Source organism: Cryptotermes secundus, unplaced genomic scaffold (genome assembly GCF_002891405.2).
Source record: "Cryptotermes secundus unplaced genomic scaffold, Csec_1.0 scaffold896, whole genome shotgun sequence".
In the NCBI taxonomy this organism is placed as follows: domain Eukaryota; kingdom Metazoa; phylum Arthropoda; class Insecta; order Blattodea; family Kalotermitidae; genus Cryptotermes; species Cryptotermes secundus.
In genome coordinates, this window is record NW_019738361.1 from 173,552 (window position 1) to 187,328 (window position 13,777).

At 41.7% G+C, this 13,777-nt stretch overlaps 1 protein-coding gene across 2 annotated transcripts in view; it reads right to left on the minus strand.

Moving 5' to 3' along the window:
* LOC111870910 overlaps positions 1-13,777 on the minus strand; it is a 251,703-nt gene that overhangs the window by 171,123 nt on the left and 66,803 nt on the right. The window contains exon 2 of one of the 2 annotated variants that reach the window (XM_023863539.2): positions 1,659-1,725. The exons of the other annotated variant lie outside the window; for it this stretch is intronic. The gene's annotated coding sequence lies outside the window, so the exon portion shown is untranslated. The remainder of the gene's footprint in view (positions 1-1,658; positions 1,726-13,777) is intronic. 2 annotated transcript variants of the gene reach the window in all.

Below are 13,777 nucleotides of genomic sequence, written 5' to 3' on the forward strand. Positions count from 1 at the left end.
GCACGAATTCTGAGCACAGGACCACACGAGGCACCGAGACCAGAATCCGATGCGTTGCTCATAAACCAGAACGGTGAAAGTCCAAATAGGTCACACTGCATCACCGCTGTGCTGGCCCTTCCGAACACTGGACGCACAGTTGTACGTGTCGTAACATTATCTAGGAGAGAAGACAAGAGAAGAGGAGAGAAAGGAGAAAAGAGAAGAGAAGAGAGGTGAGGAGAAAGGAAGAGTGGAGAAAGGAGAAGAGAAGAGAAGAGAGTAGAAAGGAAAAAAGAGAAGAGAAGAGAAAGGAGAAAAGAGAGGAGAAAGGAGAGAAGAGATAAGAGAAGAGAGGAGAAAAGAAAAAATAGAAGAGAAGAGAAAGGAGAGAAGAGAAGAGAGGAGAGAAGAGAACAGATGAGAGAAGAGAAGAGAAAGGAGAGAAGAGAAGACAACAGATGAGAGAAGAGAAGAGAAAGGAGAGAATAGAAGAGAAGAGAGGAGAAAGGAAAAAAGAGAAGGGAAGTTGAATAATGCGGAATGAAGGAAATAAGGAGACCAAGTAGAGGAATGACGGAGAAGAGTGGGACGAAAGAGAAAGGTATCATGCTGAATAAGATGAAATAAAAAAGTCAAAGGAAAACAGACAGGAAGAACAGGATGCGGGTGAGAACAGATAAAGAAGTAGGAAGAGAATGAGGAAGAGAAAAGAAAACATAAGGAAGAGGATGATACTGAAAAAGAGAAGATAAAGGAATAGACAGATATGGAGGCAAAGGAAAGGAAGAAGGAGAAACAGTAGGAAGAAAAGTAGGCAAATGAAACGAAGGAGGAAGAGGAGGAAGGGGAATTGAGAAAAAAATATGAAGAAAGCGAGAGGGCCTCCCGCTGACCCCCTGACCCCCTGGCGTGTGAAGGGGTCAGCTTCAAGCGTCCATCACTTATTCAGAGCAGCTCACCTCGCTCGCGCTGGCCGCTTCATTCAGTCAAGTGACTACCTTACGACTCAGGGATCGATTCCAGGCAGAGAGACAGACATTTCTCTTCGTCAGCACGTCCAAACTGCTAGCATCACTCAGCACGCTAGCCAAGAAGTACCGCGCGCTCTTCCTTTGGGAATAAAGAGGTCGGAACGTGAAGCTTATCACTTCTAGTGCCATCTAACACCGAAGTATGCAACATGTGGAGCTTTACCTCCACGTCTTATATAAAATAATGAAATATGCGAGGACCTGTAGGTAATTTTTCTAAGAACAGCATCCAGTCACCATAAATGATTTGAACTAGCTTAGGAAGCTTCTGACTGGTTTCGTTTCTGCCATCCACCGAGCATATACAGCCTTCTGTTCGGATGCCATTCTCAGAGCAATTGCTGACTGCTCTCCACGATGTTTCGGATATCGCTCAGTTTTGGCGCATGCGCACATCCATGTTCGCTCGGTACTTCAAATAGCCTAGATAGAATTCTCAGAGTTTAACTATCAAATGTTGGAGACCTAACTCGTGCAACTTCCATGTTTTCAGAATATAAAAATACTTGAATTATGCTCGTTCCACGGCGGATGTCTGTTATATGCGGAGACAACAAAGAATCCATCTCACAACTAAGCAGTTCTTACAACACAAGCAAGTAAATATAAAACACAAATATTATACGTATATAGACATGAACTTACGTTTCTCTTCGGAGTAAAGCCGATGGTATGTTAGCAAGCAGAAAAATGTTCCAACGCAATGGCTCACCTGCAACAAAAATATTATTATTATTAATACATATATGCTGAAAGCCGGATTTGCGAAGCTAGCAGACAGCCGTTGCTATGGAACGGCTCTGAAAACAAGACCATTGCTAGGCAATGGCTCAGTGTCCGTCACGTGATAGCTACATCAAACACCCACGCAATAATGAAAGGTATGTTTTGTGTGCGGTCTGTGCCAAGGCTATATAACGAGGACCAGCTGCCACTCCGAAGAGTGCTGAGACGGCAGTAGGAGAAGTAAGATATTGGTGTGAGATGGCCGGCAGCCTGCGAGGCCATGAGCCCGGAAACAGAGGAACGTACACTGTTGGAAGATGTTACTAAGCAGTGCAGTGAAGAACATGACGTAGAACACTAGTCTGTGTGTGACAGTAATTTGTAAAATGTAGTCATGAGCTGTGTATTAGAGTGTCCAATAAATTCAATTACCAATCCAAATACCGGATATAGTCACTCATTCACGTGACGTTATTTTATTAATTGGCTGAACAAATAACTGGGTAATTGAATAAAGAAATATTGAAATATGACCATAAAAATCAAAGTGGTTTTTCGACACACAACTAGCTTTACAAAAATCTTAAATGTATGCATTTTACACATAGAGATTATTTGTGGATTTCTCAGAAGTAATGACTATTTCCCCACACAGATTATTCAGCAATGTCACTGGTTCACAGTCTTACGTGTAACGCGTCCTTCTAAGACTTATTTTAAAGGGTTTTTTTAATGCCAGTGGGGTGAGACTAAGTCCCTTGTATTGCGGCCACTTCTGGCCTATTGTACCAGCCTCAGATGATAGGTGAGGGTGATTGTGGAGCAATTGGTGGAATGAAGATTGTCAGGGGAAGCCGATGTACTCGGATAAAACCTGCCCCAGAGCCACTTTGTCCATCACAAATCGTACTTGACCAGACCCGGGATCGAACCCGGGCCTTCCGCTGTGGGAAGCCAGCGACTAACCGCTTGAGGTATGGTGCGGCCAATTTTAAAGTTTCTTACATTGCAGTACATGTTTCGACCTACATTGGCCATCATCAGGTGTATAAAAGTTGTTGATGGAGACTGCTGTGCTTTCATTTTGTGGTTCTAATTCGGTGTGTAGGCCCATCCACGCGCGCGTGTATTTTATGGTGCTGAATGTCCCTTCCTGTTGTGTCGTGTGTCTAGACGAAACAGAATTACCCAGTAGGGTTTTGTAATCCGGACACTTTGGGTTTTCCGTCAGGTAGGAACAAAACTTTTTAAATAGAATCTCAGGCTCTCGCAGCCGTGGTTACGAAGGGCTTATCTTCCGTTCATTCATCAGTAATCTGTCAAGACGACAGGTCCACAGTCTCTTCCAAAACAGTTCCTCCACTTGATGCGATCTGGAGTAGGGGCTGAAACTTGGACACTTAGGGCAGTAGATCAGAATGTATTTTCCGTACAAAGCCAAAAATCTTTTCGGAGTATAGTCTTCATCTTCAGGGTCGAAGATGCAAAAATTGCGTGCTTCTTTCTTCATGCTGATTTCTTGCTTGACTTGCTTGTTAATCCTAGAGATATTTCACCTAACATCCGTCGACTTTCAATGGACCACTCAACATCATATCCCAGGAGCTTGAACTCTTGAAATTTTTATATTTTTTCTTCAAAGCGTTAATATCCTAGACACTCCCTTACTAAACAAGGAAGAGACTTGACAGTTGGAGAGAGACCCAACTGACTTTCCCTCGTAATTTAAACAGATGGAAGAATTTTAATGAAAATTTCTGCAGTGGGATCTTGGCGTAAATCGAGGCTCCAGAAGTCACGGGGGGCGGGGGGGGGATTCTGAAGTTCCCCATCATTACCTTCTGCTCCGACATGGAGACAATTTGCTTGAGGCCAAATAAGGAACGTAGAAACTATAATCAGATCTTTAAATCCTATAAAACTGATATGAACTTAAGATATTAAACCACGTCAGTGGTTCGCAAACTCTTACACGCAACATGGGTTACTCGGGACAGCTTTAAAGATAATTAATGCTCGGAACCTTAAGGTTCAAAGTCGCTAACACCTAATTTAAAGGTTCAGGTTCATCTATCGTTAACGATCTAGACTTCTAGGTGGGAGGTGCGCGGTTCGAATCTCCTTCGGGACACCGGCTATCATCACTTAGGATTTTCATCGTTATCATCAATCCTTCCACGTAAATGCCGATTCCTAAGCAATTTTTAACTCAACAGTCATCATATTGCAGCATTTTGACACGCTGCTAAGAAATTGCTCTATGAAGAGCGCCCGCTGTTAGGCAACGACAGCGGAATAAGCAAATATATGGCAGTCGTTGCTGAGTAACTGCTTCGCAAACAAAAATGCTCCAACGGCAACGACTGAGCTACAAAAACGATAGTGTTTTCTGTGCTGTCCGTGAGGATATGTTATAACCAGGAGAATTAGTGAGAGAGTGCAGTGACTAATATTCGTTTCTGTCTCGCACCTGATGACTGAAGCAGATTGAGCTCCCAAAGCGTCATATTATTTAAATATAGCGACTGACTACGGGTTGAACGATTGAAGGGTCGGAGTTCGAGTACGCGTAGGGGCAAGATTTTCTCTTCTCCACGTCATCCAGACCGATTCTGGGGCCCATACAGCCTCTTATTTAATGGGGTAAGTCAGCCGGGAAGAGAAGCTGACCACTCACATCCAACTAGTGCCGAGGACAAGAATACGGGATCTCTACATTCATTCTCCCATACGTCTTCATGGCTTAGTGCTTAATTGGTTAATCACAGAGACAATATCACCTTTTACTTAGAAGGATAGATGTCTATCTATCTACAGCCTTTTTTTTTAACCTTTGCAACTTTTTCCGTTTCTTGTTCTCTTACACAGTCAGTAGGACTCTTTGGATGCGGGATCAGCCTGCCGAAAGAACGATTCCTGTACACAGAACATCATAAATACACAATAAACGTACACAAACATCCATGCCTCAAGTGAGATTCGAACCTAAGATCCCAGTGTTCAAGCGGGCGAAGAGAGTCCATACCTTAGACCGCGCGGCCACTGTGGTCGGCTAAAAGCATCCAAAATAATAATTTTATAATGAGAAACAGAACTTTGTCACAGAGCTACAGCGGACTATAGCGGAACCACTGTGTTTGTACAGGCCAGTAGATCCTTCACTGTTTGCCCAGTGTACAGCTAAACGCAATGAATTATGGAACATGCGCTGGTATTAGAGAAATCCAGTGTGCACACATAACTTTTTGCTCAGACGTATGACCGAACATAAAGAAGTGCGAAGCTTTGTCTCTTAGCAACAAAGTCAATTTGATGGCAGGATTCGCTAGACAGACGTTAATTATTCAGTAATGACACAGTACACTCATTCTGCCGTATTAACTGTATTTGCTAATGGAGCCAGTGTTGCAGAACCGGACTTAGCGACTTAGTGGCGCGCAAACATTAGTAACCAACATTGTCACGTGATCGATTATCCTCCCGCTGCTTTGAATATTGAATTAATAGCGCATTCAGTGTGAGGGGGCGGAGAGGCAAGAGAAATCATTGCCCACAAGCATATTATCTTCACCTGATTTTTCGCCGGAATTGTGATTAATTTCTTAAATTTTAAAATATTTTCTCTATAATATCAAAGAAATAATATCTAGAATTCACTTCACTCTCAGAGGAGAGTTTAATTACATTTGTTTATTTATATCGAGGTAAAGCTATCCCTGTAGCAGGCCGTGGAGGCCCATAGGGCTGTGAGACGTTGAGGTTCCCACATTTTCTAGACAATTGGCTCACAGATGGCTGTGAGTTTGTGAGCCTTACGCGATTCCTGGTACTCATTTTTGTTAGAGGCTGAGTCGACCCCAGGGCCATAGTGCGGCCGGAAGTATTAGGTCAATTGAAAAAAAAATCTCATCGGGACTCGACCCCGCGACCTTCCGGCTTGTAGCATAGTGCCTCAACAAACTACGCTACCGTGTGCGGAAGAACATAAAACCTCCATCTTTAGGGTCGAAGAGTAAACCAGACAAGAAACTAGCATGAAACAGGCAACAAGCTTGGCTTAATTTTCGACCCTGAAATTGATGCAATATATTGCTCCGAAACGTCGGTTGGCTTTAACAGAAAATCTGGCATAATATCGAGGAGCCCAGATAGCGTAGTCAGTATAGCGACTGGACGACCGATGGATCGGATTTCGAGTCCCGGTAGGATCAAATATTTTCTCTTCTCCACGACGTCCAGACCGGCTCAGGGGCCCACCTAGTCTCCTATCCAGTGGGTACCGGGAGCTCTTTCCCTATGAATAAAGCGGTCGGGGCTTGAAACTGACCACTCTCAACTAATGTTAAGAAAAAGAAAACGTGAATTTATACATCCACTCCCCCATACGCCTTCATGACGTAATGCTTAATTAGTTAAGCACAGGGACAATTTTACATGTGACGTAATACACGTATAGCGGGAGGCATAACTTTTGGATTCAACTGTTTTGTTAAGGAGTCCAGTACCGAGACTGCGCGATAATGAAGTTCATTTTTCAAACTACACTGCCATTATTTTATTGCTAGTGAGGTGGGACTAAGTCCCTTGAACTGCGGCCACTTCTGGCCTATTGTACCAGCCCCAGGTGATAGGTGAGGGTGATTGTGGAGCAATTGGTAGAATGAATATTGGCAGGGGAAACCGAAGTACTCGGAGAAAACCTGCCCCAGCGCCACTTTGTCCACCACAAATCCCACTTGACGAGACCCAGGATCGAACACGGGCCGCCGCAGTGAGAAGCCAGCGACTAACCGCTTGAGCTATGGCGCGGCCTAACTACACTGCCATAGATATAGTTTTATTGAGACTACGCTAGCTGCTACACTAACTACGCTTCTGTAGACACCGAAGTGAAGTTAGAAACTATTGTTAGAGTTTACTGCTTGTAGCACCGTGAGAAAGTTCCCAGGGGCTGTGAGTATGAATAATGAAGCTATATTGTTCTGAAGTTGGTTCTTAGGCACTCCTCATGTCAGCGGTGTAAGACAGCATTGCATCAGCCTGTCTGTAAGGGTTACCTGCAAATTTTGATCAACCGACTGACAGGCAGCAAGGGGTTCGCAGAAATTTCAAATGTGGGCTACGGATTAATTTCAACATCAACATTAATTATGCAACGAAGAATATTAACTCCAGGGGTGGAATTTGTCATAAATGTGGCTGGTACACATTCAAAGTCAACTAATTTCTCGGAAGCTCACAATGGCTCAAGAAATTCCCCGTATTTACGGAGCCCAAAGATTTATTGCCGTGTTCATAAAAATCCGCCACTGATCCCTATATTCAGACACTTGAATCCATTCCATTCTCACAATACCAACAACAAAACTACCTAGACACACAACAAGGGAGTTGTGTTGATGGATTCGTAAAATTACGTGTATAAAACACAGCAGGATGCTACAATCGAAGACTTTAATCCAGTTGACATTCTCACAACCTATGCCTTTGACATCCATTTTAATGTTATCCTTTCATCTATGAACTCTGGCCATTATACTGCGACCTTGAATGGTCTATTGTGTTTTCCCTTTGATTAACCCTTTATTAAGCGGCCTCCGTAGTCTAGAGGTAACGTTCCCACCTCATGACTCGTGGTACGCGGGCTCAAATACACGGCGGAGGTCGTCGAATTTTTAAGGGCGGAAAAATTCAGGGAACAAGTCCTCCGGGAGGGACTTTAAGCTATGTGTCCCGTGTCGTAACTTTACGGCTTGTAAAAGAACCTCATATCCCCAAAGGGGATCACTGAGCCAAATTCCAGGACGTTTCCCGCCCGACAATAGTCTCTAAGGCCTCTGATAGATGGGGGAAGTATTATAGACACCGCTAAGCAAGTGGCCGAACTCGCTTGCTAGGCGGGACTAATGGTACGCACCATTTATCGGTAGGGTAAAGAGACTGGTGGAATATCACAGAGGGAAGCACAATAGATCAAACTGGTCGCGGTGCATGGGGAAACCCACCCTCTTTAAAAGAATAATAATAATAATAATAATAATAACAATAACCCTTTATTAATCCTACACTTCGAATGAAATGTAGGACTTTATTATCATCTGTGACATTCACTCATTCATCAATGACTCTACAGCCCCCTGTTTGGCCCCGGCCTCTTCTTCAGTTTCGTAATATTTTTACACAGACGGTAGGACCCTTTGATAGGGGGATCAGCACGTTGTAAGGCCTCTACATAGACACAAAACAACACAATCACGGAATAAACGCACAGACACACACACTCACATTCATGCCCTGAGTGGGATTCGAATCCACGATCCCAGCGTTCAAGCGAGCGAAAATAGTTCATTCCCTAGACTGAGCGGCCACCGTAATCGGCTTTCATCTATGACTAGATCTCCTCAATTCAGTTTTTCCGATTGAAATTCTATATACATCTTCCCCCTCCCCTAGGCTGTTACACGTCTGCGCATCGCACCTTCCTTGGTTTTGTATACGTACTGTTTAGAATATAAATTGTAGTCCTGTTCATCACGTAACCTTCACGACAGCGCGCAATGTTCAACAAACACGATATTTTAATTAGAGAAACTAATGTACCTTTGGGATTTATTCGTAAAAGCAGATGATTACATAAAGAAATGAAACCCCCGTACCGTCAAAGAAATGGAAAAGGTAACCAGCACTTAAGAAAATTAATTAAAAAGTCAAAATATTTCTTTACTCTTTACCTCGATAAATATCTGAACATTGCTACGTTCTCTGTTGTTTGTATAATTCTGTTACAGATTCCGTAGTGACGCAATAGATCCGCAGCTCCACGTTGTACCTTGTGCGGAGAAAGACTGAGCGAGCCGTAAATCATAAGGTCCGGTAACAGCGTTTTATTTTATATCCCCAAGTAACGCAAGAAACAAATGGAAACTGCTTTGCATTCAGTTAGCTGGAACAAAAAGTCCTTACTTTTATCGCCTTGAGACACTCAACGCGCAATTGTGCAAGTACAGCATTAAAGAATAAGAAGATTGGAGGAGAGGTAGGAGAGGTAGGAGAGAGAAACAAATGTATTGCACTTTGATGTTCGGTCTCATGTCCATAATGTCCAGAGAATTCTACAAAAGCGCACTCCTTAAGGCAAATTCGATATCAAGGACGCATGCATTTGGTTCTGCAGCCCATTTCACTCTACTTCCTGCTTTGGCCACAGGTTACAGTGGACTGGATGGATGCTGAGATGTATTTATTGCGTCTGGTCAGTTCTTGTTCTACATAGTCTCTTGCATGTAGGAATAAACAGCGGATAACTATGTCCAGGATGTAAGTTACTGGCACAAAAAGAAATTCATAATTCAACCAAGTCATCTAGTAGTCCGTCTCAAAATTTAGGAGCCCCAATTCCTTGAAGTACGTGATGAAAATTGGGGATATAAAAAATACGAAAAGAATTTTTATTGCGAAAAATCTCTTGCAATGCAACAAATTTTTAAGACCGTAAATTAGGTTGGAGGTAAGTCTTCATTCGCTTAAACACACATACATACTTTGGAGGTTAATATTAAGCTGTTTGTTAGAACAATAAATTGTGAGGTTGTGAGACGGAATAAAACTAGCTCATAATTACGTACAACGACCGATTTTAGTATTACTGGTGTTTAGTACTTTAAAGCCCACTGGTTACTATGTGTACCACCTGCTCTAACACTCTAAAACTCTGCATTCTGCCCACAGAGTGTCTGTGTGTTCCGTACGGTTCTCACAGTAAACAGCGACTGTTTCCCTAAACAGCAGTAACCGGTTGGGCTCTGTAGCGGTGACGTAATGTTTCCTGTGAGGTACGAACTGTATTTATATATATATTCTATGGAGAAATTAGGGTTCACCTATAAACTGTGCTACCATGGAGTTAATTATTCATTAACTTATTTTCTTTTTCTTCTCCGGGATATTCCGTCCTCCTTTAAATGTTCGTAGCGCCAAGTTCCCCCTCTCTCAGATGTTTCTGCATTCCCTCATACAGGCCTCCCTCCCTCCTCATTAATTCCTTTATTATGTTCAACCCAGATTGGCGCGGTCTGTCCCTGTCTGGCGCCCTACTTCATTCCATTTCAACGTCTGTCGTGATAATCGCTCATGTTCTCTTCTACGAACATATTCGTATCATGCCAGTCCTTTTTCATTTGTCTAATCTTTCATCTTACCTACTTTAACCTCCTACATAATTACTCATTCCAGGCTTCATTTTGAAGTGTTTTCCTTACACATCTCCTCCAAAAGTGCATTTATCTTATTAATGATTTCTTGCTCATTCCTTTATTTACTCACTCATCCACCTCCGTCTTTAATGCAACTTAAAGTATATTCATAATCTCTCTTTAATTTAAAATAACATTAAAACCACGGAAGATTCCTACATGTTTCGGCCTTACTTGGCCATCTTCAGGCAATTCTTCCCCTTTTGAAACCGCTACACTGCATTAGATCATAAGTCAATATATTTCCATGCTATTGCCTATCGTTGTATACACTAAAATGCATTTGTTTGAGAATAAATCTCTCTGTTCCTGCGTTACTTTCCTTTTTCGGCTTCCATGTGTCTCCTTCGTACGTTTGTTCTCACTAGTCGGGCGTATGCCACTTTAATTTACTTTTCGTGAATCTGCTCCATATAAGTTGTCGCAGATTCCATAACAGAGAAACAGAGTATTTTGTTATTATGCTTATATTTCTATCATACAGGAAGAAGTATGAGATTTTTTTTATTGCTAGTGGGGTGGGACTAAGTCCCTTGTACTGCGGCCACTTCTGGCCTATTGTACCAGCCCCAGATGATAGGTGAGGGTGATTGTCGAGCAATTGGTGGAATGAAAATTGGCAGGGGAAACCGAAGTACTCGGAGAAAACCTGCCCCAGCGCCACTTTGTCCACCACAAATCCCACTTGACAAGACCTGGGATCAACCCGGGCGATGGGAAGTCAGCGACTAACCGCTTGAGCTATGGCGCGGCCCAAGAAATATGAGATACTTTCATTTGTTTCACCAGATATATTACAAATTATTAAAAGAAATTTTAAGTAGCACCCAATTATAAGTTTTATTAAGCAATAATCGTGACATAAAAAAGACTAGAAGGATAAAAGTTATGTATTTCAATATTTCATTGTACTCCATAAATATTCGCCTGTATCTCAAATGGAAAGTAACGAAAAGTGATATATCGAGACAGAAAATTGAGGGTTTCCTCGACAACAACTCGAGTTTTAAATATTCAACGGCGAATTTTGATGTTAACTTTCTTTTCTATTTGAGCTACACTAACTAAATAGCTTTATTTATGTTTCATTTACAGTGAACCCAAGAACTTCGAAAGGTTTGATGTTCGAACAACTTAAACTCGAACAAAAATTCGAGAAGGATCAGGTTTTGAAACTCGAACAAAAACTGGAAAGTCGAACAAAGAGTCACGTGGTCGTCACACCTTGTAGCGAAGTGGCGTCCCAATATCGAAGTTGTGAACAGGAGTGCCAACCTGTTTAATGTCAATGTAATGCAACATTTGAGAAATAGATAAAAAATAAGCAAAACAGACGACATTAAACAGGTTTCTCTCGAAAGAAAAACCAACTGGTGGCAATGTTAATGAACCACAACTCTCAACTAGTGGATTCCAGATGAGAGAAAGAGAAATTCACTTTCCAATGAACAGTAATACCCTACTGTTAATATTGACCGTTTATTATATAATATTTTATGTATATAATATTAAAAATAAAAACATTCGATTATTCAAATTAAATATTATTGTCTTATCATTATTTACCAATAAGATTTTTGAAAGAGGCAATTAAAGTGTTTAATATTTGGTAAATTTTCAGGTGGTCTGAGAACGAATTAATTCAATTTATATTATTTTAAATGGGGAAATTTAACTCGAATCCTAGAACGGATTGTGCTCGAAGTTCGAGGTCCCACTATACATATATTGGTAAAACTAATGAAATTGTACGTGTTATTATGACGTGTATTGTGTTTGTAGTGTTCGAATGTCACAATATTTCCTTTGTAGGTTTGCTACCTCTTTCACACTGGTTTTTCCTTGACTTATTTTTCGACAGCTGAAAATGGAGGCTATATGTTCCTCCGAAACGTCGGTTGACTTTCAACGAACTGCAAGGCTTTATATCTCAGAATATAAAATTCTTTAATATTTTGTTTCTTCGTCAGAAACTGCCGCAAACTAAACACTATCTCTAAATTTTCATCAATAATTATGGTAGAAAAAATTTTCTTGAAAATTATGAAAGTTTTCTGTACCAGTGAGGCGTGTTCACCCCTGTTTAACTGAGCCTCTATTCTTCAACGTGTTAAGAACGCCATTTAAACTTTCTGTTATCTCTCGAGAACCAACACTCCAAGTTCATTTGTACTGTCTAACTGAGACAGGGTGCTCTGATGGATTAGGGTTTGTAGGATTTCAACCGTCAAATCAGCGCGCCTGATGGTCAGTTGTTCCAGTTCTAACACAACGGGGATTCACCAGATTCCCTTGCGCTTTCAGACCCGCGCTACTTGCCTGGATAGCACACCGACCGCATCACAGCTCGAGTTTAGTGGTTATAAACAAACAATTCGGCAATGGTGCGATGGGTTTATGGTTCGGAAAGTTTCACTATTAACCCACTGATGTGCACTGACAGCTGTCGGATGTGCGTTCATGTGGATGCCATTACGTATTTTGACGATCTTGAAACGTTACGGGCTGATGTTTGAAGTAGTTCGTTTATTTGACAACAGATGCCGCATAATTATATTGACGTTTTATTATATTTCTTATGAACATTATTGCTTCCGTGTGCTCATAATCCATCCACAACATACAATATTGAAAAACCACAGGTTTCAAAACGCTCTTTTATATAAGAATATGTCGTTAAAATGAAGACAGAGAGACTACTACTGTTGACAAGTCGACTTATCAGTTGAATCAGTAATAGCTACAACCAACACGTGGAGCCATCTATCTGTACATCGTGTAACTATAATCAAAATGGGACATTATAATTCTACTGCATAACGGAATACGCGTATATTGAAATATTGTAATTATACTATATACATATTCGCTGGATACAACAAACAAACAAAAAACAAAAATCCGTGGCCTGTAGTCCGCAAGCGAACTATACCGACTGAGCGGCCGCCGCTTGTCGGCGAAGTTAGTGCCAACTTTAGCGGATAGAGGGTGTCCCGTGGTCAGCGCAACGGAACCCCATGGCAGTTAATCTCGGTTTTCTATACCGAAGCCGCTATTTCCTTGAAATAGCTCATCAGTTATCCTCACGAGGCTGAGTTTATCCCTTTCCAGACCCACTACTTCTCAGAAAATCTGGTAGCGCCGGGAATCGAAACCGGACCTATGTAGCCAGGAACTCTGACCACTAGACCACAGAGTCTGTATTTGCAGGATATAAAATCTATTTATTTATATGTTTATTTAATTACTTCCTCATTTGTGTATGCTGTCAGTAACTCAGGCTACGCACAGTTGACTGGTAGGATGTTTAGCCAATAGGGAATTCAGAAGGGTGTGGAAGGAAATCGGTGTGACTTAATTTGAAGTCCTGTCCCTTAGACAGGATAACCTATCTCTGAGCCTAGATTTGAATACAGGGTCTCCCGAATACGGATGAGTACTATCAGCTCCGCCAAGTCGCCTGGGTATGAAAGCAAACCGTGTTTATACACCTACAACAGAGAATAAGTAAATATGTCACAGATGGAAGTAAAACAGCTGCAATAGACGTAATAGGTTTTCAAAGTGTATCACTAGGTAGCAGTACAGTCCAGCTCCATGACAGTCTAGGTATTAGAAGCGCATGCGCATGTTCAGAGGCTGGTTTCAGTAGACAAAATGGCTACCGTGCTTGAAGATTATGCTACCGAAGAGCAGCGTTCTGTTTTGCGTTTTGTGAGCAAAATGACTCAATGCGAAGGATATTCATAAAGAAATGTTTCCTCTTTACGGTGGGAAGTGTTTGTC